Genomic DNA, 23,475 nt, shown 5'->3' with positions numbered 1-23,475 from the left:
CCTTCAGCTACAAGTCCCATTGGTTACGCGCATGGGCCACACCAACACAAAACAAATCTAAACCATGCTAATGTGGCTCTTTCCCAGTCAGCACATGTACGGGGGAGTCCAAGATTCATGGGGCCTTGGAGATGCTAACCACAGGGCTGAAGACAAAGGTTAGTTTTAGTTTAATTACATGAATTTTGAATCTTTTTTGCTGCACATTTGGGGAGGATCTTCATGACATACCAGTGTGCCACATCGCACTGGGTTGGGAACCCCTGGTCTAAATGGCCATAGACAATGGGTGGGGGGGCAGTCAGTGAGGATTGGTAGGTAAAGGCAGTGTCTGGAACTGGATTTGGGCAGGCATTAAGCCAGAATGGAATTCCGTTATTCAACAAGGTCCTCAGTTAAACCTGGCAGTTATCAGTGCCTTAGGCAAGGTACCAGAAGTAGACCTAACACCAGAATGAGAGTGGGAGGAGAGAAAATTGGAAAGGACAGGAGCTAAAGGTCATTAATCAGCCACACTTTCAGATAAAATAAATAGAATCAGGCATTTACCTGCAGGCCATTTCTTTTTAAATTAGTCTTTCTTGTTCTGCCACCCACAATCCGCTGCCCCACTCCCCGAGGGCACAACGAGAGCTCTTGTTTCCTATAAACTTCAGTTAAACCTTCACAAACAGGTGAAATCTTTGAATTTTGCAAAAAAAAACCTAATTTAATCGAAACATGGGCACTCGCTGAAGCAGATCAGAGAACATTTGTTCAGTGTTTCCACATTAAGACCTTGCTTGCTCTATTCCAACGTCATTCCCTGGCTCTTTAATGGATTGTACACAAGCCTCAAGGTGATCTCTAAAGTAATGTGCATCTGGACTGCAAACAAATGGCTCTGACAGTTTAATGTGTTATTGCGAGTGGGCAGCTGGAGCAGAACAGAACAGGGTAAAGGTGGCTTGTCCCATGTATAGAAGTGTCATTTCCATATTAAAGAGGTGCCTGCAGGCCATGACCTTACTTCAATGGAGAGGACATTCTTTATTTGCTGTTTAGATTAAATGAGAGAGATTCATTTACATAGCACATTTCAGGATCTCTCCATGTACTTTCTTTCAAAGCCATTTTTACAGGACGGTGGTTAGGCCAGCTTTTATTGCCTGTGCCTAGTTGCCCTTGAGAAGGTGGTGGTGAGCTGCCTCCTTGAACGTCCTGTGAAGTGTCGACAGCCTTTCACCCACCCAAGAGAGGGAAGGTGGAGCATCGGATGCATCTGGAAGACTCCGGCAGTGCAGCACTCCCCCAGTACTGCTTTGGAACGTCAGCCAGGATTATAGGCTCAAAACTCTGGGGCGGAACTGAAATTTTTCATTTAAATTCACTGACGATTTTACTGATAAGGCTAGCATTTCCCTAATTGCCCTAGTGAAGGTGGTAGTGCCTTCTCAATTTAACTGGGTGACTTGTTCAGCCGTTTAAGAGTCAACTGCAGTGCTGTGGGTCTGGAGTCACAAGACTGGGTAAGGATGGCAGATTTCTTTCCCTGAGGTACATTAGTGAACCAGATGGGTTTTTACAGCAATCCATTAGTTTTATGAACATAATTCTGATAATAATTTTTACTGATTTAATTAAAGCTAAATTCCCCAGTCATGGGATTTGAGCTCCCGTTTCAGTCCAGACCTCTGGAATACTAATCCAGTGATGTGACCACGATAATACTGCATCCACAACTATGGGTGCTGTTACCCATTAAAAGCCAAAGCTGTTTTGCTGGGACTATCCCAGCAGGCAGGATTTTCCGACACTTCCTCTTCTCCCCACCCCCCACCTTCAATGCCCAGGACGCACTTTCTGGTGGTGGTAGCAGCTCATCATTGGGGTCGCCGGAGGGATCTTCTGCTCCTGTCAATGTTTACCGGGGCAGCGGGGGGTGGGTTGCCTTTGGAAGGATTGGAAATTTTGTCAGTGGGGAGGACTGGAAAATTCTGCTCATTGGGTGTGTTATCTTTCGTCTAAGTGAAAATTTATTCATGTGATTTGTGAATTTTTAAATAACTCTCAAAAATGTCCAAGTCGGTAGCCTTGCTCGCATGGGACCCCTGAAATGGATAAATTCGGTGAAAGTACATCAGTATTCTTGCTCCATCCACTCCAGAGCTTCGAAAGGTAGTCTGCAATTGCGTGATTCCAGTGTGGAATCTTACTGTTCCAGCTCACATTTATATAGCGCGCCTACCATAGCCAGACAAATGTTGATTGGAAGCCATGTTGCCCACACCCATTATGAAATGGATGGAAAATCATGTGTTGAACAAGCGGCTTTTTCTTTAATTTATTCTCTCTATTGCATAGCATATGTGTCATTACAGTCCTGCCGAATTCGGAATTTTTTTAAAGGGGAGAGTTATATCTCAGAGAGGTTAAAAGGAGGCCATTTGGCCCATTGTGCTGGTGCCAGCTCTTTACAAGAACTATCCCACTGCCCTGCTGTTTGCCCATAGCCCTGTCGTTATTTGAGTGTTTATTCAATTCCTTTTTGAAAGTTCCGATTGGATCTGCCTCCGCGTTCTTTCAGACAGCATATCTTACGTCATAACTCGCAATGGAAAATAAATTTCGTCTTGCTGCTTCCAGCTTCTGACTTCAAATCCGCCTTCGATGGTTACTTTCTGTTTCGGTGGGATGAATTATCCAGTCCCCTCGACTACGGGAATCATTATGGGTGGGACGGAAATTCTGATGGACCATTTAAAGGTCCGTCAACCTCACGTGGGAAACTTGGGTCTCAGATTGGGTGCGACAAGAAAATTGGGCTCCAGTTTCGCCCTATTTACTCCATCAAACCCTGACAAGGTGTTGAACCTCCCCATTTAGCTTCTCCATTGTAATCAGTTTCTCTCAACTCTCCAGATATTGAAATCTTTATCCCTGTCATCATTCTGGTAAATCATCTGCACCATCTTGAAGGCCTTAAGATCCTTGAATATGGTACTCAGAATTAGACGCAAGCTGGGGCCTAGCTAAGATTTAATGTAACTGCCTTGTATTTACATTTGAACACACGAATTAGGAGCAGGAGTAGGCCACTCGAGCCTGCTCTGCCATTCAATAAGATCGTGGCTGATCTGATTATAACCTCTAACCCACATTCCTGCCGATCCCAATAACCTTTCACCCCTTTTGTTAATTGGGAATCTGCCTAGCTTTGCCTTAGAAATATTCAAAGACTTTTTTTCCAGTGCCTTTTGAGGAAGAGAGTTCCAGACACTCACAACCCTCTGAGAGGATTTGTTTTCCTCATCTCTGTCTTATTGTATTCTGAGCTTTTATTTATCATGCCAGGGGTGCCTTTTGCCTTTTTAAAAACTTTTCAACTTATCCTTCCACTTTAAAAAACTTGATATACATACCTGCTCTCACCCTCTTTGAAATTGCTGTATTTAATTTTATATTGCCTCCATCATTCTCCCTATTAAAATACTTCTCTGTGTTTAATTACCTGTGTCTGGCCCTCTCCACCAGCCTGTCTGTGTGCACCTGGTGTCCATTATTAGCCTCCTCCATCGCTCACGATATTTCTAAATTTTGCAACATGTATAAATTTTGACCATTAGGGCCTGGTCTCCCAAGTCCAGCATTTAATCATGAATATATACCATAACCTGCAGTGGCCAGAACACTAAGCCCCGAGAGACAACACAGCTCACTTCTCTACTTTCAGAAACACAATCATTCGCCACTCTTTGATATTCAGGTCCTTAGACAATTTCCTATGCAAGCAGTCATTGTCTCTTTTATCCCATGGACTTGAATTTTGCTCACGTTATTATTGTTATTTATAAAATTATAATATATATTTTGGAACATTATCAAACATCTTCAGAAAGTCCAAATCTACAACATCAACGATACTGCCCTCATCGATCCTTATTCTCTTTTCATGTAAAGCTCAATCAAGTTAATCAAATAGTACCCTCTGCAATCACCCCAACACCTCATCTCCTTCACCAGCACCTTCCCATGCAATTGAAATTCCCTGCAATTAAGGCCACTCTCCTCATTGTCCAAAGATTCCTTCCAAGTGATGCAGCAGTTCATCTCTTTCAATTTGATACCCAATGTTTGCTGTTAACAATGCAGTCTACTTTACACTGGGGAGACCAAAGCAAGATTGGATGACTGCTCTGCAGAAAATAGACACATAGATAATAGGAACAGGAGTAGGCCACTCGGCCCTTTGAGCGTGCTCTGCTGCCATTCAACATAATCAAGGCTGATCGTCTTTCTAAACGCCACACTCCTGGGCTCTCCGCACGTCCCTTGGCACCTCCAGTGTCTGGAAATCTACTTATTTCCTTCTTAAGACTATTCAGTGACTTGGCCTCCATAGCCTTCTGCATTAGAGAATTCCATAGATTTGCCACTTTCCGAATGAATATGTTTCTCCTCATCCTGTCCTAAATGGCCTAGTCTGTATCCTGAGTCTGTGACCCCTTATTCTAGGCCCTTCAACCAGGGGGAGCAACATTCCTGTATCCAGTCTGCCCAGCCCTGTCAGAATTTTATACGTTTCAATTAGATCTCATCTTATTCTTTTAGATTCCAGTGAATACAGGCCCAATTGACCCAGTCTCTCCTCATACAACAATCCTGCCATCCCAGGAATTAGTCTGGTTCACTGCACTCCCTCTGTGCCAAGTATATCCTTTCTCAGATAAGGTGATCAAAACTGCACACAATACTCCAGGTGTGGTCTCACCAAGGACTTGCATAGCTGCAGTAAGACATGTGGCTCCTCTACTCAGGCCCTTGTGCAATGAAGGCCAACATTCCACTTGCCTTACTAACTGCATGTTTGCTTTCAGTGACTGGTACACAAGGACACCCAAAGAACAAAGAAAGAACAAAGAAATGTACAGCAGAGGAACAGGCCCTTCGGCCCTCCAAGCCTGTGCCCATCATAATGTCCCAACTAAAAAAAACCTTTTGCCCTTACTCGGCCTGTACCCCGCTACATCCTCCCTATTCATGTATTCTTCCAGATATTTCTTAAATGTTGCTAATATGCCTGCTTCCACCATATCCTCTGGCAGTGTGTTCCTGGCACCCACCACTCTCTGCATGAAAAACTTCTCCTGCACATCTCCCTCAAATTTTTCCCTCTCACCTTAAGCCTGTGCCCCCTTGTAATTAATGCTTCCACCCTACTAGTTTAAACCCTCCCAAACAACATTAGTAAACACGTGGGTCCATTTGTACATGAACATTTCCCAATCTATTATCATTTGGTTCATATTCTGCCATTCTATTTTTTCTAAAGCGATAACTTTACATTTGTCCGTGTTATTCTGCACCTGCCATGTATTTGCCCACTCACTCGATTTGTCTAAACCACTTTGAAGCATTTTAACGTCCACTCACATTCCCAACAAGTTTTGTGTCATCAGGAAACTTGGAGATATTACTTTTGGTTCCCACATCCAAAGCATTGATGTATCCCTCCCTAGTCTCTAAACATGGTCCTGAACATCCAATGATCTGTTATTTTAACTGTCCACCTTGCCCACACATTGACATCTCTGTCCTTGGCTTGTTGCACTGTCCAGTGAAGCCAACACAAGCTAAAGCAATAGTAGCTCAACTTTTAATGAGGTTCTTTTTAGCCTTCAGGATTCAACACTCTAAATGATGAGAGATTGCAAAGCTCTGAGATTCAGAGACATTTAGGTGTCCTAATGCATGAATTGTAAGAGGTTAGTAAGCAGGTACTGCAAGTAATTAGGAAAACTAACTAAATGTAAGTGTTATTGTGTGAGGAGTTGAATGCAGAAGTAGGGAAGTTATGCTTCAGTTGTACAGGGCTTTGATGAGAACACATCTGGAGTACTGTGTATGGCATTGGTCTCCTTATTTAAGGAAGAATGTAAACTAATTGGGAGCAGTTCAGAGGAGGTTTGCCAGACTCATACTTGGAATGAACACGTTGTCTTCCTAGGAAAGGGTGGAGAGCCTAGGCTTGTATCCACTGGAGTTTAGAAATGTGAGAAGAGACTCGATTGACACATATAAGATCCTGAGGGCCCTTGACAGAGTGGGTGTGGAGAGGATATTTTCCCTTGTGGGAGAAATTAAAAATAAAGATTCCTCATTTAAAATTGAAATGAGGCAAAATCTTTCTCTTTCTCTTAGAGGGTGGTGTCTTTGGAACTCTCTTTCTGAGAAGGCAGTGGAAGTCATAGAAACATAGAAAACAGAAGCAGGAGTAGGCCATTTGGCCCTGCTTCACCATTCATTTTGATCATGGTTGATCACTGAATTCAATATCCTGATCCCCACTTCCCTCCATATCCCTTCATCCCTTTAGTCCTAAGAGCTATATCTAATTTCTTCTTGAAATCACACAACATTTTAGATACTTTCTGTGGTAGTGAATTCCTCACATTCACCACTCGCTGGGTGAAGAAATTTCTCCTCACCTCAGTCCTAATAGGTTTACCCCTTATCTTCAAACTATGACTAGTAACTTTGGACTCCCCTATCATCAGAAACATTCTTTCTGAATCTACTCTGTCTAGCCCTGTTAGAATTTTATACATTTACAAAGAACAAAGAACAAAGAACAACCCAGCACGGGAAACAGGCCCTTCGGCCCAACGAGCCCGCGCCGCCGCATCACCCTACACCTATTCTACCCTGCATGTCTACGAATGGAACCCCTAACTTAGCCAGATTCAGGGGAGAATAGTGTCAATTTGGTAAAACCAATCAGCCTAAGAGCACATCTTTGGGGTGTGGGAGGAAACCGGAGCGCCCGGAGGAAACCCACGCAACCACAGGGAGAATGCGCAAACTCCCACAGACACAGGCCCAAATCCATGTATCTGCACAGCTAGCAGTGCTAGTCACCGAGCTGTTGTGGCGCCCGTCTACCAGTCCAGGATCAAGCACACACACCGACACGAAGTACTAGGCTGCTCCCGGAACTTCCAAGAGCAGCCCACGCACGACCCACCGTGTACATGCCCCTCGTTTGACACGAGGTGGACCTCCACCTGCGGAATAAAAAGACAAAAACGTTAATCTTACAAGCCTGCTTTTCCAGTGTCTCCCGAGGTTCTAACCTTATTTAATAGCCCCTGCTATAACCCTCCATCCTCGTTTCACTCATGTGTCTATCTAACTGAACCTTAAACGAGTCCAACGTTCCTGCCTCCACCACCCTACTCGGTAGCGCGTTCCATACCCCCACAACTCTCTGCGTAAAGAACCTTCCTCTCACTTCCAAATTATACCTCTCCCCCCTCACCCATTTCTATGAGCTCCCCCTCACTCTTCTAAACTCCAGTAAATATAACCCTAACCGACTTAATTTCTCTTCATATGACAGACCTGCCACTCCAGGATTCAGCCTAGTAAACCTTTGCTGCATTCTCTCTGTAGCAAGGACATCCTTCCTTAGATAAGGGCACCAAAACTGCACACAGTACTCCAGGTGTGGTCTCACCAACATCCTATACAGTTGCGGAAAAGCATCCCTATTCCAATATGCAAAGCCTTGTGATGTGAAAGCTAACGTACCGTTTGTCTTCTTTCCTGCCTGTTATACCTGCACGCTAACTTTTAACAACTGATGTACGAGAACACCAAAGTCTCACTGAGTACCCATCTCTCTCAACTTACTCCCATAATCTGCCTTCCTATTATTGCTACCAAAATGGATAACCTCACATTTATCCATATTATACTGCATCTGCCATGTACAAGCTCATTCACTCAGCTTGTCCAAATCATGCTGGAGTATCTCTGCATCCTACTCACAGCTCACCTTCCCACCCAACTTTGCACCATCTGCAAAGGTCTGTTAACTTGGAGCAGAATTTTCTTGTCTTGGGGTAACGTGGCTGGAAAATCCCACCCAATATCTTCACTCCCCTCTTCCAAATCATTCAGAAAAAATGTGAATAGTTAGGGTCCGAGCACAGATCCCTGCAGTATCCCACTTCCCAATCAGAAGAAGATACATTTATGCCAAATCCTTGCTTCCTGCCTGCTAATCAGCTTTCTTTCCAACGCAAGACACTACCTGTAATCCCACATGTTTTTTTAAATAGTAGCCTGCTATGTGAGATCTTGTCAAAAGTTTTCTGAAAGTCTAAATTGACCACACCTACTAGTTCTCCTTGGTCAACTCTTGATGAATCAATAGAATCATCAAGCATGATTCTGATTCGTAAATCCACGCTGATTTCGTCTGATTATACCACTGACTTCCAAATATAGAGTTATGAAACCCTTGATAATAGATTCTAGCAACTTCCCCTGTACAGACATTAGGCTCACTGGTCTATAGTTCCCGGCTTTCTATTGATTTCCTTTCTTAAATAGTGAGCTTACATTAGCTACCCTCCAACCTGTAGGAAACAATCCAGGGTCCAAAATATTTTGGAAAATGACCATTATTGGATCTATTATCTCCAGGGCCAGTTTCTTAATTACTCCGGGTGAAGGTTTTCAGGACCTGGAGATTTATCCACCTTCAATCCCATCAATTTCCACAAAACCATTTTTCTACTAATACTGATTTCCTTCAGCTCCTCAGTAGAAGTTGTCTCTCTCAGAACTTCTGATACATTATTCATGTCTTCCTTTGTGAAGAGCAAAGTATGAATTAATTCCTCAGCCAATTCTTTATTCCTCATTATGAATTCTCCCATTTCTGACAATAAGGATCTTCGAATATTTTTAAGGCAGACGCGGATAGATTCTTGGTAAGCAAGAGGGCAGTAGGCTATCGGGGGAGGTGAGATGCAGATTTGAGGTTACGATCTGGTCAACCATGATCTTATTGAGTGGTGGAGCAGGCTCGATGGGCCAAGAGGCCTACTCCTGCCTTTACTCTGTACGTTTGTATGTAACACTGAGGTTAACAATTTCCGATCATAACACCATTCCGTTTCCTTTCATTTGAATGTTTTGGTTTCCCTCATTTTTCTCATTTTGTTTTCAGTCAGCAGCACATGATCTCTGCTTGATTTTCTTGTTCTGTCACCATTCCCTTTGACTTCTGTCACTCTCCACAAGCTCCTCATACCTTCCCTATTCGCCAGCATCCCCTAGCCTCTTGAACCCGGCTCCCCAATCCCACCCCCGTCACATTAGTCAGCCAATAGACCCTGCCAATACCCCAGACTAGCCTTGAAGTCAGGCTGCTATATCCTCCTCTTGTTCGGGGACTGCCTGTAATCCCAGAATGGCCACCACTCGAACCTGAGGCTGCTGGGATTATAGACCTGCCAGCCAATCAGACTGGCTGATAACTATTAAGGGTGGTACTTCCTCCCCAGGTGGGGGTGGGTGTCTCACCCTGAGACAATTAATGTTGCCTCCACCATAAAATGGCAGTACACTGTTGGTTTATTGTGGGCAGCGTCCGTCTATAGTCTTTTTAGTTGGCGTGGAGGTGGAGTGTGGAGAGCAGAGAGTACAGCACAGTTGGAAAATGCAGCTGTTGTTGTTCTCCATCCAATTTCTCTGCTATCTTAACTGTGACATTGGCAGCATCCTCTTCTCTAGTGTACCTCACACATGCCCTCTCTCCACAGCAATCTTTCCTTTTGGGTCAGCTGCATCTTTCCATTGACTAACCTTTCCGTATTTATAAACAGATTTTTGTCTTCTCTGTCATGTTACCCACTGAACAGCTGTTAAATTCTCTCTTTCCTCCACTCATTTCCCTTCCCAGTTCTCCTGTACTTTTTATATCCAGCATGGTTCTGGAATATTATGACCCTAACATTTACCACAAGCTTCTCTTGTCTGTTCCATGTTAATCTCTCATAATAAATCGAGGGTGACTCAATGTGGCCTCCAAGTAACAAAGGCTTTATTGCTGCCGATAAGTAAATATTCACAATAATATGGTCAGACAGAGTAAACTATACGTCTATGTTTGTCTTTGAAAAAGCATTTAGACTGTTTCGGTATCTGAGGAATCATAAATGATGTTGAACATTGTGCAATGATAAGAGAACATTCTCACTTCAGCCTTTTGGCAAAGACCAAGCATTAAATCGAGACCAAGATGGGGTGCAATCTCTTGTCAGCTTGATTTTATTTGTCTCTCTTGGGGGGCACAAATTGTAGTCATTTTGAATTTGGTTTTTGGAGCAAGCAAGGAATTGATTTGGGTTTGCTTAGTCCATTCTGGGCATTGTAACTTCAAGGATGGAATAAAAATTGTTTTAAAAAGATGGAAGGAAGGTCATTGATGAGGCAGCTGAAGATGTTTGGGCCTAGAACACTACTGTGAGGGAACTCCTGTAGTGATGGCCGGAGCTGAGATGAGTGACCCCAACCGCCACAACCATTTACCTTTGTGCCAGATATGACTCCATAATCCAACATGTCATAATGAACAAGCAAAGTAAATTTCAGCTAGGGCTGTGGTACCACTGTTAATGTTTTACCCATGTATGAATGCCTCGAGCTATTTGATAGTGCAGACAGCAGCAAACTTTGCAATTCTAATAGTTCTCCATCCACAAAACAGAAAGGAAGGCAGTGAGGAAGAGATTGTGTTAGATACTCTAAGAACAAGAACTATAAAATTGATTTTCAAATCATTTCAGTTGGAAGTACATCCATTCTGGTGGCAGTGAGGAACAACAATGTTATAACAATGGATGGATTATTAGCGTTCATGAAACATAATACCATGACCAGGCACTTAGATCTTCCATCTAGACAGGAAGTTTGAAGGCATTCTGCACCTTCTCATTGGTGTCAGAGTCCCACTCATTCTGTTGCTAGTCAGGAAATAGAATTAGAGAATCACAACATCTTTAAGGTGGCATGACGAGGCCATTCGGCCCATCAAAGTTGCATTGACTCTCTGAAAGAAAGTCCTACCTAGCCCCAATTATCTCATAATCTTGCACATTCATTCTTTTCAGATAGTAGTCCAACTCCCTTCTGAAGACCTCGATCAAACTTGTCTCCACCATTCTGTCAGGAAGTTTGTTCCACCCTCTGGGTGAAAAACCTTTCCCTCACATCATTTTTACTCCTTTTTCCCATTATTTTGAATCTGTGCCCTCAGAGTTCTTGATGCTCTCTTGTATAGAAACAGTTTCTCACTATTTGCCCTAACCATAGCTCTCAGGATCTTGAGTACCTCAATCAAGTCTCCTCCTAGCCTTCTTTTCTTCAAAGAAAACAGTTCCAATCTCCCCAATCTATCCTCATAGCTACAGTCCTTATCCCTGGAATTATTCTTGCAAATCTCCTCTCCAATGCCTTCAAATCCTCCCTAAAGCATGGGGTCTAGGACTGGACACAGACTCCTGTTGAGTCCTAACTAGTATCTTATACACGTCCAAAATGATCTGCTTACTCTTGTACTCAATGCCCTTACTAATGAAGCCAAGGATACTATATGCTTTGTTAACTGCTTCCAACATGCCCTTATTCCCTAGAAAAGAAGGAGATTTATGAGTTTGTTGGGTGGAGAATGTTTTTGCTGGTCAATATGGTTCAACTGGCTGAATGTCCTCCATGCTGGTGTTCATTCAATGTGGCGATGAAATTCACGTGGGCTTCAATCCAAATCCCCTTCCATGTGACCACTCATTGCTTTGCCCTAACAAACCAAAGCAAATCTATTCACTGCTGAGGATGTAACCGATAGCTCTTGGCATGTCACACTAAATGGAGAATTCGATCTGGTGGTTTTACAAAACCATTTGGAAGAAGAATTTCAGAGGAGAGATCATGGTCTTGGAGTTTCTGTTGGACTGTGATGCTCTCTTCAACCGACCAAAACTGGTCAAGCCAGAGTTAGACATCGAGGAATTTTAAGTGTCCATGATGTCTGCAGCAAATTGTATTTTGCCTGATTACACTCGATGAGCATTAATCCTGTCCCCAAAATTGACCATGCCTCCAGCTCAACAGAATCAGCACAGCAAGTTTCTGCTAAGGATGACCACGGGCCTTGGTAAGGTGCTCTTTCAGTGAGTCAATGCAGACCCGATGGGCCGAATGGCCTCCTAAAACTTCAATTACTGATAAATTCACTATTGTACACCAGTCACTTTCAGCTATTTAAAATGGGTTAACCTCACAGGTGGCGGACAAAACAATTCTTACAATTTTTGTGATAAACCCATTTCCAGCTGCACTAATCAAACTTCAGCAAGTTACTAGTCTTAAAAATATCAAGCAATATTTTTAGTGTGGTAAATTAATAATCACAATCGCAGCCCTTTTGCATCCGTTCATGATTTCACATTCGATTATATGCAAATACATTTAAGCAAAACCTTGGACAAAACATTTCCGAACCTGTGCAATTCCTGAATGCATTTTGAGCCCAGATTACCATCTGTACCCAAAACAAAACTCGACCATGAATATCTGTTATGGTAAATTATATTTTTAGCTTTTGGACAAACAGTGATCAGGAACTAGCAACTGTGACACCAACACAAAGGCAGCAAGATAAAAAAATTATTTTGAGGGATAAGGAGTGAAACTTTGGGTCATTTACAGCCTGGGAATGAATCGAACTAGATTTTGCATACTTTCATATTCTTTCCTCCCTTTTGAGAGGAGTGTTAGCCATTGAAAGGATTTCCCAGGCCGATTTACAACCTGCTTTGAGTCAAAGAGTGGGACTCAACGGATAAAATTTTCCCGTCCTGCCAAAAACGGGAATCATAGCGGACGGAACAAGACTGTGCGCATACGGAAAATCCCATCTAGTATCTGCCAGCTCAGAAATATTGACAACTTTGCCACTGGGGCACCACTCAGGTTGGAGCAGAATTTCGGCTCCTTGTGTTGGACAAGATAACGGGGAGTGCATTCAATGCTGGCGATAGTTCAAAGTAGCGATAAAATTCATCCGGAGGCCAGGGTGGAAATAATTAATCAGAAAAACTGCAACAGATCAGGAATACTGCAACAGACCCCATTACTATTCCGAAGGCCTCTTACCGTCACATTGCAGTGTGGAAGATAAACTTCCACAGAATTCCTACACTGCAGAAGGAGACCATTCGGCCCAGCGAGTCTGTACAAACTCTTCGAAAGAGTGAGAATCTTACCTAGGACCAATTCCACCCCGCACCCCCCCCACCCTCCCCCCACCCAAATTATCCCTATAACCATATGCATTTACCATGGCTAATCCACTTAACTGCACATCTTTGGATGTTAAGGGCCAATTTAGCATGGCCAATCAACCTAATCTATACATCTTTGGACTGTGGTAGGAAACTGGAGCACCCAGAGGAAACCCACACAGATACGGGGAGAATGTGCAGACTCCACACAGTCACCCAAGCTGGGAATTAAACCTGGGTCCCTGGTGCTGTGAGGCAGCAGTGTAAGCACTGTGTATTTCCTTATTATTCAAATGTCATAATAATGTAGTTTTAAATCAAAATGCATTAAAATAATGAATGTCTGGAGTATTTGAATCAATGCAGCTGAGACATGATGAGGTAGGAAAGGGGTTTGTGGATCTGTGAATCAGATAATTGCAAAAGCTGATGGCTGTCAGAACGCGAGAGAGTATGCTGGAGGAAAGATTGCTGGAGTTTATCATTGCTGATTGCAACGACACTGAAACAGGGCAGCATCCCCTTCACAGAGAGCTGCAGTGAAGTTCACGTAGAGAGCAAGAAACAAAAGGAGTTCCAGGAGAGCTGTCACATAGCAACGATAGACAGCAGATAAAAGAAAAGATTCTGTAACTGAAGGGAGATCAAGAGTGAATCCTCCAGAGAACAAAGCAAGAAAGAGCTGAAGTTGTTTTCAAGGCAGAGACAATTCTCCATGCTCTGTTGATAAGGGGGCCCCAATTTATCTTAATCTCACAGTCAGGTTGCTGTTTTGCTGCAGCTTAAATTCTTATCAAAAATACAGATTTAAAAGAACAATATTGTGCCGTATCTGATTTGACAGTCCTTAACTGAACTGTAACTAATGAGGGGGCATAATTTTAAGGTGAGGGGCAGGAAGTTTAGAGAGGACTTGATGCAGAGAGGACTTGAGGAAAAATGTTTTCAGTGAGAGGGTGACGGGAATATGGCATGCACTGCTGGGGGGAGAGGGGGAAAAGGGGAGTGGGGAGCGGGTGTTGTGAGCAGAGACGGGAAATCTTGGAACTTCTAAAAATACATGAAAGAGCACTTAAAATGTCAGAACATTCAAGGCTATGGGATCAGTGCAGGCTTAGTGTAGTCTAGCATAGTGTAGGTGGGCTAAAGGACCTCTTCTATACTGTCTGGCTCTATGGTCGGAACTCCATCACCTCGCCCGCCACGGAATCAGTGCGAAAGTCCGACAACTGGAATCTCTGTTAACCTTGAGCAGCAATTTCCGGTCTCACCCAAACAAGACCGTAAAGTCCCACCCCATAACACTCTGAATCTTAACCCAAATTGTATCTTGAGACTCAGGGTGGAATTATCCAGTCCTACCCTCCGCTCAGATTGTCTGATCCTGCCCAATGGACTTCTGGCTGGCCCACCGCAGCCCCCCCCCCAAACCGCCTAACCCACCAGACAGGACCTCCACAATGTGTCTCCCCGTGATAGGCTCACCATGACAGGTCCCTCACAATCAGTTCCCTCGCGATGGGTCCCCCATGACAGGTTCCACCCCCCCCCCCCCCGATGGATGCCCCACAATGTGTTCCCCTGAAATGGGTCCCCTGATGACAACTTCCCCGTAACAGGTGCCCTAAGATAAATCCGTCCCACAATTGGTGCCCCGTAGCTGGTGCTCCACCACTGGTTTCCCCCGTGACAGCTCCCCCACCCCCACAATGGGTGCCCTATATTGGATGTCCCTGCAATGGGTCTCTCTGTGACAGGCCTTTCCATAGCGATGCTGGGCATCCCCTGCCTCAGTACCACTTGTATCACCAACTCTTGAAGCAACAGTTGGATTCATTAATAGGAGGTAATTGCTTGGACATTGGTAAAAATGCATTTCAGGAGTTCGTTGAATCTGAAATCTGGGCAGTGAATCTGGGCAGCGCAGTAGCACAGTCGTTAGCACTGCTGCTTCACAGCTCCAGGGTCCTGCATTTGATTCCTGGCTTGGGTCACTGTCTGTGTGGAGTTTGCACATTCTCCTTGTGTCTGCGTGGGTTTCCTCTGGGTACTCCAGTTTCCTCCCACAGTCCAAAGATGTGCGGGTTAGGTTGATTGGTCATACTAAGAAATTGCCCTTTCGAGTCCAGGGATGTGTAGGTTAGAGGGATTAGTGGGTACAATATGTAGGGATATGGGAGTAGGGTCTAAGTGGGATTGTGTTCGGTGCAGACTCGATGGGCTGAAGGGCCTCTTTCTGCACTGTAGGGTTCTATGATTCTATGAAAGGTTCTCACCGTGGTATGGAAAAAAAATGGCAGACGTAGCACTTCCCATTTTTGGCGGGCTGGGAATGTGGCAGTGTAGGTTTCAGGTGAATATGATTCATGGAGACAACTGGCCATTTAAATTATCAACTGTCTCCACTGAGGTGGGCTTGTGGTGTGCCAAGAATGTGAATCCTTGAAGTGTGCACATTCGATCAGGTAGGGGCAGGCCTGAACTTGTGAATTCGTTTGGATAGCCAAGGAACTCATCTGGAGAAGTGAAATAGTCCTGTTAAAAGGAATTATCAAGTTACCAAGACTTTAAAAGCCCTGCTGTTCGATTTTAAAAAAATGTCTGACAAGGTAAAATGGATTGCTTGCTTTTTCACTCTGTCTTTTGACATATGCCTAGAGTTTTCATTATTAGATTGGTGTTGTATGACTCATTTCACAGATATCCATTACCACAGCCGGCTGCCTGTCATTTCAAAATTTGGTCCACAAATGGTTATGGAATGTTTGAAGTGGGATTATGAATTTCAAGGCTGTTCTTCTAAGGGATTTGTCACTTGAACGAAATGTTTGTTGTTATAAACCTTTCCTTGTTTGAAGGAATGTGAATGTGGTAAATGGGTTTGAAGAATAAGGGCTGGGGCCTCCCTGCATTGGGAACTCCCGATGTGGATATGCCGGCGTTGGACTGGGGTAAACACAGTAAAAAGTCTGACAACAACAGGTTTAAGTCCAACAGATTTATTTGATAGTAAACTCACTAGCTTTCGAGGTCACCCCCTTCGTCAGGTGAATGGAGAGTTCTGGCCTCAGACAGAGCATATAAAGCACAGATGGTTTACAGATTACTGATTCTGTGCACAGGTTCGAACAAGACTTCTTCACTGTACAGAAATCTTCAACCGATGCTATACAGTAGATACATTGATGACATTTTCTTCCTTTGGCCTCATGGTGAACAATCACTGAAACAACTATATGATGATATCAACAAATTCCACCCCACCATCAGATTCACCATAGACTATTCCCCAGAATCAGTTGCATTCTTAGACACACGCATCTCCATCAAGGACGGTCACCTCAGCACCTCACTGTACCGCAAGCCCACAGACAATCTCTCAATGCTCCACTTCTCCAGCTTCCACCCTAAACATGTTAAAGAAGCCATCCCCTATAGACAAGCCCTCCGTATACACAGGATTTGCTCAGATGAGGAGGATCGTGACAGACACCTCCATGTGTTGAAAGATGCCCTCATAAGAACAGGATATGGCGCTCGACTCATAGATCGACAGTTCCGATGCACCACAGCGAAAAACCGCACCGATCTCCTCAGAAGACAAACACGGGACACAATGGACAGAGTACTCTTCGTCGTCCAGTACTTCCCTGGAGCGGAGAAGCTATGACAACTCCTCCGGAGTCTTCAACATATCATTGATGAAGACAAACATCTCGCCAGTGCCATCCCCACACCCTCACTTCTTGCCTTCAGACAACCACGCAACCTCAAACAAACCATTGTCCACAGCAAACTACCCAGCCTTCAGGAGAACAGTGACCACAATACCACACAACCGTGCCACAGCAACCTCTGCAAGACATGCCGGATCATCGACATGGATACCATCATCACACGTGAGAATACCATCCACCAGGTACACGGTAAATACTCTTGCAGCTCGGCCAACATTGTCTACCTGATACGTTGCAAGAAAGGATGTCCCGAAGCATGGTACATTGGGGAGACCATGCAGACGCTACGACAACGGATGAATGAACATCGCTCGACAATCACCAGGCAACACTGTTCCCTTCCTGTTGGCGAACACTTCAGTGGTCACGGGCATTCAGCCTCTGACTTTCCGGTAAGCATTCTCCAAGGCGGCCTTCACGACACACAACAGCACAGAATCGCTGAGCAGAGACTGATAGCCAAGTTCCACACACATGAGGACGGTCTCAACAGGGATCTTGGGTTCATGTCGCACTATCTGTAACCCCTGTGACTTGCCTGGGTTTGCAAAACCTCACTCACTGTGCTGTCTGGAGACAATACACATCTCTTTAACCTGTGATCAGTGCTCCTTCCACACACATTGTCGGCCACTTCAAGACTTGAACAGCAGGTTAGGTGTAAAGATTCGCATTCTAATTAGTAATCTGTAAACTGCCTGTGCTTTATATGCTCTGTCCGAGGCCAGAACTCTCCATTCACCTGACGAAGGGGGTAACCTCGAAAGCTAGTGAGTTTACTATTAAATAAATCGGTTGGACTTAAACCTGGTGTTGTCAGACTTTTTATTGGGATCTCCCCCCAGGGCTTACAGCAAGTTGTTTTACAAATTGGAACCAGGCGGAAGAAACTTGCTGAGGATGCACAAGTAAGTACAGCCCCAGGGGGTGGAGCATACGCTGGGCCCTACACCGGGATTGTCCCCTGGCAATGACCCCAGCACTTCAAGGGACAGTTCCTCACTTTTTGTTGAGGGAACTCTCCGTTTTCTCCGGAGAGGGACCCTTTAACAACACGTCCTGATCTTAGGATTCCTGACACTGCTGGCTGTTTCCAACCACACCCCCATCACGCCTCCAGATTTATTTCTCTTTCAAGCCTTGCACAATATGACGAGAAATGCCGATTGTGCGGCTGGCGGGGGGGAGCTGAGACAGCATTTAGAAGAAAAATTCCATTTGTCAACTCCATGACGAAGGCACATTGTTGGCTGCAGAACCCTTTGAGACGCTCAGTAGTTGTGAAAGAAGCTATAAAAATGTTGGACTTCCTTTTCTGTTTTATTTTTAATATGGGAGAACAATAGAACATAACGTAACAATCCCAAGAAAACGTCTCCTGCCAGCCAACAACCCACTGGGCATTGTTGTAATATTGCAATGTCCTCATCTCAGACCAGCTAATTCCTAAGAATCTGAACTCTGCAATAAGTGCTGAAGCATGATGCTCGTGTTAACTTAATATTTGCTGACCTCATTGCATCTGCAAGGTTACTTAATTTAAGTGGAATGTTCCAAAGGAGTGAAGATCCCGATGTTGGAGTTCAGAAGATAAGGCCTCAAAAGCAGGGCGTATCGTTGAAATAATTTAGAAGTGCTATACACAGGGACGAAATGACAATTATTGTGGAATTTCTAATTATGCTGCTGCAATTATCTTCTATATTTCAAGTCATTTCCCCAGCTAACCCGTGAAACCTTTTCACTCAGCACAGTGTTCTCTGCTTTCAGTGAAACTAATTTATTGGACAATTAAAGTGTAAGTCAGAGGCATGTTTAATTATTCTTCGTACTCTTCTGAGAAATATAAGCAGCCATTTCTTATTGTCCAAGTTCTTTGCTACCGTAACAAAAGACAAGATTAAATGCAGAAAGTAATCTGAACTATTAAAAAACGTCGGAACATTTGCTGGAGTTCAGCCAAAAACTCCTGCAAGAAAAGATTCCTGTACATGGTCAGAAAGAGATGCAAAGCTTCACCCTGCATTAGTAATGTGGAACATGTTAAAATAATTGCTCGAACATATTATGGAGTAGTTTCATGCATGATGGATGGGAACGTGTTAAATTATGTAGTCTTTCTGTAAAAGGCTGCTTTTCCGATTGAATCAAGTGCAGAAGAAGGCCATTCAGCCCACCGAGTCTGCACCAACTCCCCAACAGAGTATCTTTCCCTGCCCTATCCCTGTAACCCCAAGCATTTACCACACTAATCTACCTAACCTGTACGCTTTTGGATACTAAGAGGCAACTTACCAAGGCCAATCCACCTAAGCTGCACATCTTTGGACTGTGAGAGGAAACCAGGGCACTCAGACAAAACCCATGCAGACTCGGGAACCCCACACAGTAAGTCATCTTAGGCCAGAACCAAACCTCGGTCCCTGGCACTCTGTGGCAGCAGTGCTAATCACTGTGCCACCAATGTACAATTCAGTGGTTATGGGGTGGGATCTCTGGTATCCAAAACTTGTGAGGGTTTGAAAATCATTATGAACAAAAGGTTTAGAGATGATCGGGTTTGCTAATGTTCTGTCTGTAAATTCATTCCCTAGCAATTTGTGATTCAACCTATTTGCATATTAATGATCCTGAAGGGAGTGGGGGAAAGCTGCTGGGCTCCGAAGCTGAATGGGCCTGGAGAGGGATTTCACAAATGTGAAGAAATATCTGGGGGAGAAATGGTTTAAATCCATCTTACTGACCTGTCACAAATCCAAACCGCGACATAGACATTCACTTTTAATAGATCTACTCCTGTTTACCAATGACATCTTTACACGCAAGCAAGACTAGTGAAATATAGATGATAGATAAAGATAGATAAATAAATTAAAATAGGTAAATACAGAAAGTGCTGGAAAAGCTCAGCAGGTCTGGCAGCATTTGTGAAGTGAGAAACAGAGTTACGAGTCAAGTATAACTCCTCTTTGGAACTGAAGAGAGGCAGGAGCGTGATGGGTTTTATACTGTTGAAAAAGGTCGGAGTGGAGGAGGGAGAGTGGTGGTGGTGGCCGAGGGAAGGGAAAACGGAAAGTCAGGGATAGGTTAGAGGGTGCTGGGAGGGTGGAGGTGGAATTGAGTTACAAAGATGCCACGGAACAAAAGGCAGAAATAGTGGAAATGGTAGCAGGAAAGGAACAGACCATTGGTCCAGAGTGGGTGTTAATAGCAGAATAAAGGTCAGCACTGTCTGAAAGCAAAATAGCAGAATGAAGGCAAATACATGAACTAAAACTTGAAGCTGAAAGCAAAAACATGAAAACAAGATTAGAGACCCGCATGTGGGAGAGATCATTTCAAAATGGGGAAGAATGTTCATGGTCTGCAGCTGTTGAACTCAGTGTAGAAGGATGTACTGTACCTAATCCTTCAGTTTGTGTCGGGCTTCAGTGGAAATGAGAGCAAGATAGTGAATTAAAATGTCAAGTGACTAAGACATCAGGGTCATGCTTAAGAACTGAACGGAGGTGTTCTGCAAAGTGATCACCCATTCCCCTCCCCAATGTAGACGAGGCTTTACTGTGAGCAATGAATGCAATTGACTGAATTGAAGGAGATGTCAATGAAATGCTGCTTAACTCGAAAGGAGTGTTTGGGGCTTTGAATGGTGAGGGAGGGAGGAGGTAAAGGGGCAGGCATCGCACCTCCTGCGATCACAGGGGAAGGTGCTATGGGAAGGGGACAAGGTGTTGAGGATGATGGAGGAGTGGGGCACAGTGTTGCCAAAGGAACTGCCCCTACAGAATGCTGACAGGAAAGAGGAGGGGAAGCCGTATATAATGGTAAAACCGCACTGGGTTGGGTGAAAATGGTGGAGAGTGATCCTCTGAATGTGGAGGCTGTTGGGTTGGAAAGCAAGGGAAAGGGGACCCTATCATGGTTGTGGGAGGGGTTACTTTAGTGAGATTTAATATAGATGTTCAAATTTGTGAGGGGTTTCAGCAAAGTAGGTGGGGAGAAATCAGAACTGTCTGAAATTAAAAGGGGATGTAAGATCATTCACTAACAGACTGGCGGGTCAGAGGAAGAAGACTTTTTTTTAGATGGTTGGTTATGGTCTGGAATGTGTAGCCTGAAAGAGTGGGAGAAGCAAATGCTTCAGTAACTTTCCAAAGAGAATTTGCTAAATACTTCAGAAGAGAACCACTTGGGTTACAGGGTGAAAGGGTGGGGAACTGAGATTAATCAGTTAACTCTTTAAAAAACTGACATTGGCATGAGGGGCTGATTGTATGATTCTTGTTCTCTTATTTCGTTGGATTTTGAGACTATTGGCATTTCACGATATATTTTGGAATTCAGGTTGATAGTGGACTGGCCATAACAACAGCTTACTTGTGTTTCAATCATGGCAACAACGCCAAACAAGTCATACTGACCCCGCCAAGAGTGCCAACTCTGCAAGATAGTCTGCAGGTTGTCTCTATACTTACAGACAATCGGTCCATGGTCGAGGTTGGAAAAGGAGCTATCAAGGCCAGTAGTGGCCTCCGGTGCATCCATAGTGGTGCTTGTAGCTGACAGACTTATTGCCAATGAAGTGTGCCCCCATTAACTCTTTGAAACTTGGGCTGGAGAACACCAACGGGCACAGTCCAAACACAACCTTTGGGCATCCAAACTGAAGATTTTGTGACCATTTTATGCAATTTCCAAGTAGCATCAATCTACAACCTTTCATGTGAATTTTATGTGTATTTATATAGCACCTTCTAACTTGGTAAAACATATTCATGTGCTTTATAGATACATGTGGCTGTTATTTAATGTAAATCTTTCTCCTGGATCACCTGTAATCCTAGAAGGACGCACCACTACCTGGAAGTCACTCACTTGGAAATCTATTGCCATCTATTGCCATCCTGGAGCTCCTCCCTAACAGCACTGTGCGTGTACCTACACATCAGAGACTGCAGAGGTTCAAGAAAGCAGCTCACCACCCGCCTTGTCAATGACAATTAGGAATGGGCAATAAATGCTGGCCTAGCCATCCTGTAAAATGAGAAAAAATATAAAATTCCTCATGGATACCCATTACAAAGAACGGATAGTCCAATGGTGATTGGGGAGGGACCGCTTCACTGGGACAAAGAATAATCATTTTTGAATTTAAAAAATGGTTTTAAGAATCCCTACAGAGCATAAGGAGACCACTCGGCCCATCAAGTCTGCACCAACTGTTACTCAGGTCCTATCCTGTAACCCTACATATTGACCCTGCTAATCTGCCTAACCTATAATATCTTGGTATACGAAGGGACAATTTACCATGGCCAATTCATCTAACCTGCACGTCTTTGGAGAAGAAAGATGGAGGAGAAAGGTGACAGTCTATAGTTATTGAACTCAATGTTGAGTCTTGTAGGCTATAGTGTGCCTAATGGGAAATGAGGTGTTTGTGCCCTCAGCTTATATTAGGCTTCTTTGGAACAACGCAACAGGCCAAGCACCCCACACCTTCCTGTTGCTTTACCATTTCAAGTCAGTAACTTGCTCTCATGCCCTCTTTCTTGTTTCACACTGCTTATCAAATTGGCAGCTTGCACGATGGTGGAGACGCGTGAAGGATAAAGGGGCAGCAAGCAAGTATGGGGGACATACTGGGTCACCACATTATCCTTTCTCCCCATGAGACTGAGGGCTGTATCCATTGCAAACAGGCCTGGTGATGATTTCATTTATCTGGCAGCTCAACGGGCCTGAAATGAAATAAGTTTCAGCAAACTGGATCAGGACCTATTGAGCTCAGTCCCACTGCAAATAAATCAGGACAATTGCTCTTAAATTGTCCATCTTGCTCTGAGAGAACTTAAGGATAACTGCTATTTAAAAACATCAGAATACACAGTAAAGTCTTCAGGGTCTGTTTATTGCAGGGCACTCATGGAACCAAATTGGTTTTTCTCAGAGAAAAGAAGATTAGAAGGAGACATGGTGTAAATTTTGAAAATACCAGGATGCAGATTTAAGCTGGTTAGTTTGGACCCTAAGCCCTCGACTAGCAGAGTACGAAGATAATAAGGCAGGAGCAGAATTTGAGGAAAAAAATAAATTGTTTTTCTTCCCCACACACACATGTGGAGTAGATACAGGTGAAACGGTTTCTGATGTGTTGGTTATTTTTTGATTTAAAAGGAGTTGCATGAATATTTGGATAAGAATAGGTGAAATGTAAGATTAATATGAAGTGCGTTGCGCTCACCATGGAGAGTTTTCTGAAGCTACACTGGGGACCAAGGGGGGAGAAATTTTCTGCTTCTCTTTCTATCAGGCAGGGTCAGTGATGGGAGCGGAAAATCTCGCGGGATGTCCAAATTGTGTTTCACATTTACCTGGAAGCGTGACGTGGGTGTTCCTGCTCCTTGCCAGTGAATTAATGGGATTCCTCACATTCACCATTGGGAACAGCATCATAATACATTTATATATCATTATCAGCTCTCTAGACCTGACCATTCCCCACCTCACCTCTGTGTAAGAAAAGACATTCATGTTGGTGTGAGGGCAGACCGCAGTGATTGACAACTGGTTTCCCAGAGCCTGCAGGTCTCCCAGAGGAGCTTGGGTGAGTGCATCACTCG

At 44.0% G+C, this 23,475-nt stretch overlaps 1 protein-coding gene across 1 annotated transcript in view; it reads left to right on the top strand.

Annotated features, from left to right (window-relative positions):
• Positions 1-1,377: 1,377 nt before the first annotated feature.
• Positions 1,378-23,475, top strand: part of enox1 (ecto-NOX disulfide-thiol exchanger 1) — a 297,971-nt gene continuing 275,873 nt past the window's right edge. The window contains exon 1 of the mRNA XM_080204169.1: positions 1,378-1,508. The gene's annotated coding sequence lies outside the window, so the exon portion shown is untranslated. The remainder of the gene's footprint in view (positions 1,509-23,475) is intronic.

This window comes from Carcharhinus amblyrhynchos, chromosome 15 (assembly GCF_965287045.1).
Source record: "Carcharhinus amblyrhynchos chromosome 15, sCarAmb.v2.hapA, whole genome shotgun sequence".
NCBI classification, from domain to species: domain Eukaryota; kingdom Metazoa; phylum Chordata; class Chondrichthyes; order Carcharhiniformes; family Carcharhinidae; genus Carcharhinus; species Carcharhinus amblyrhynchos.
Note: the sequence above shows the minus strand (reverse complement) of the source record. Positions and strands in the feature narration are given on the sequence as shown.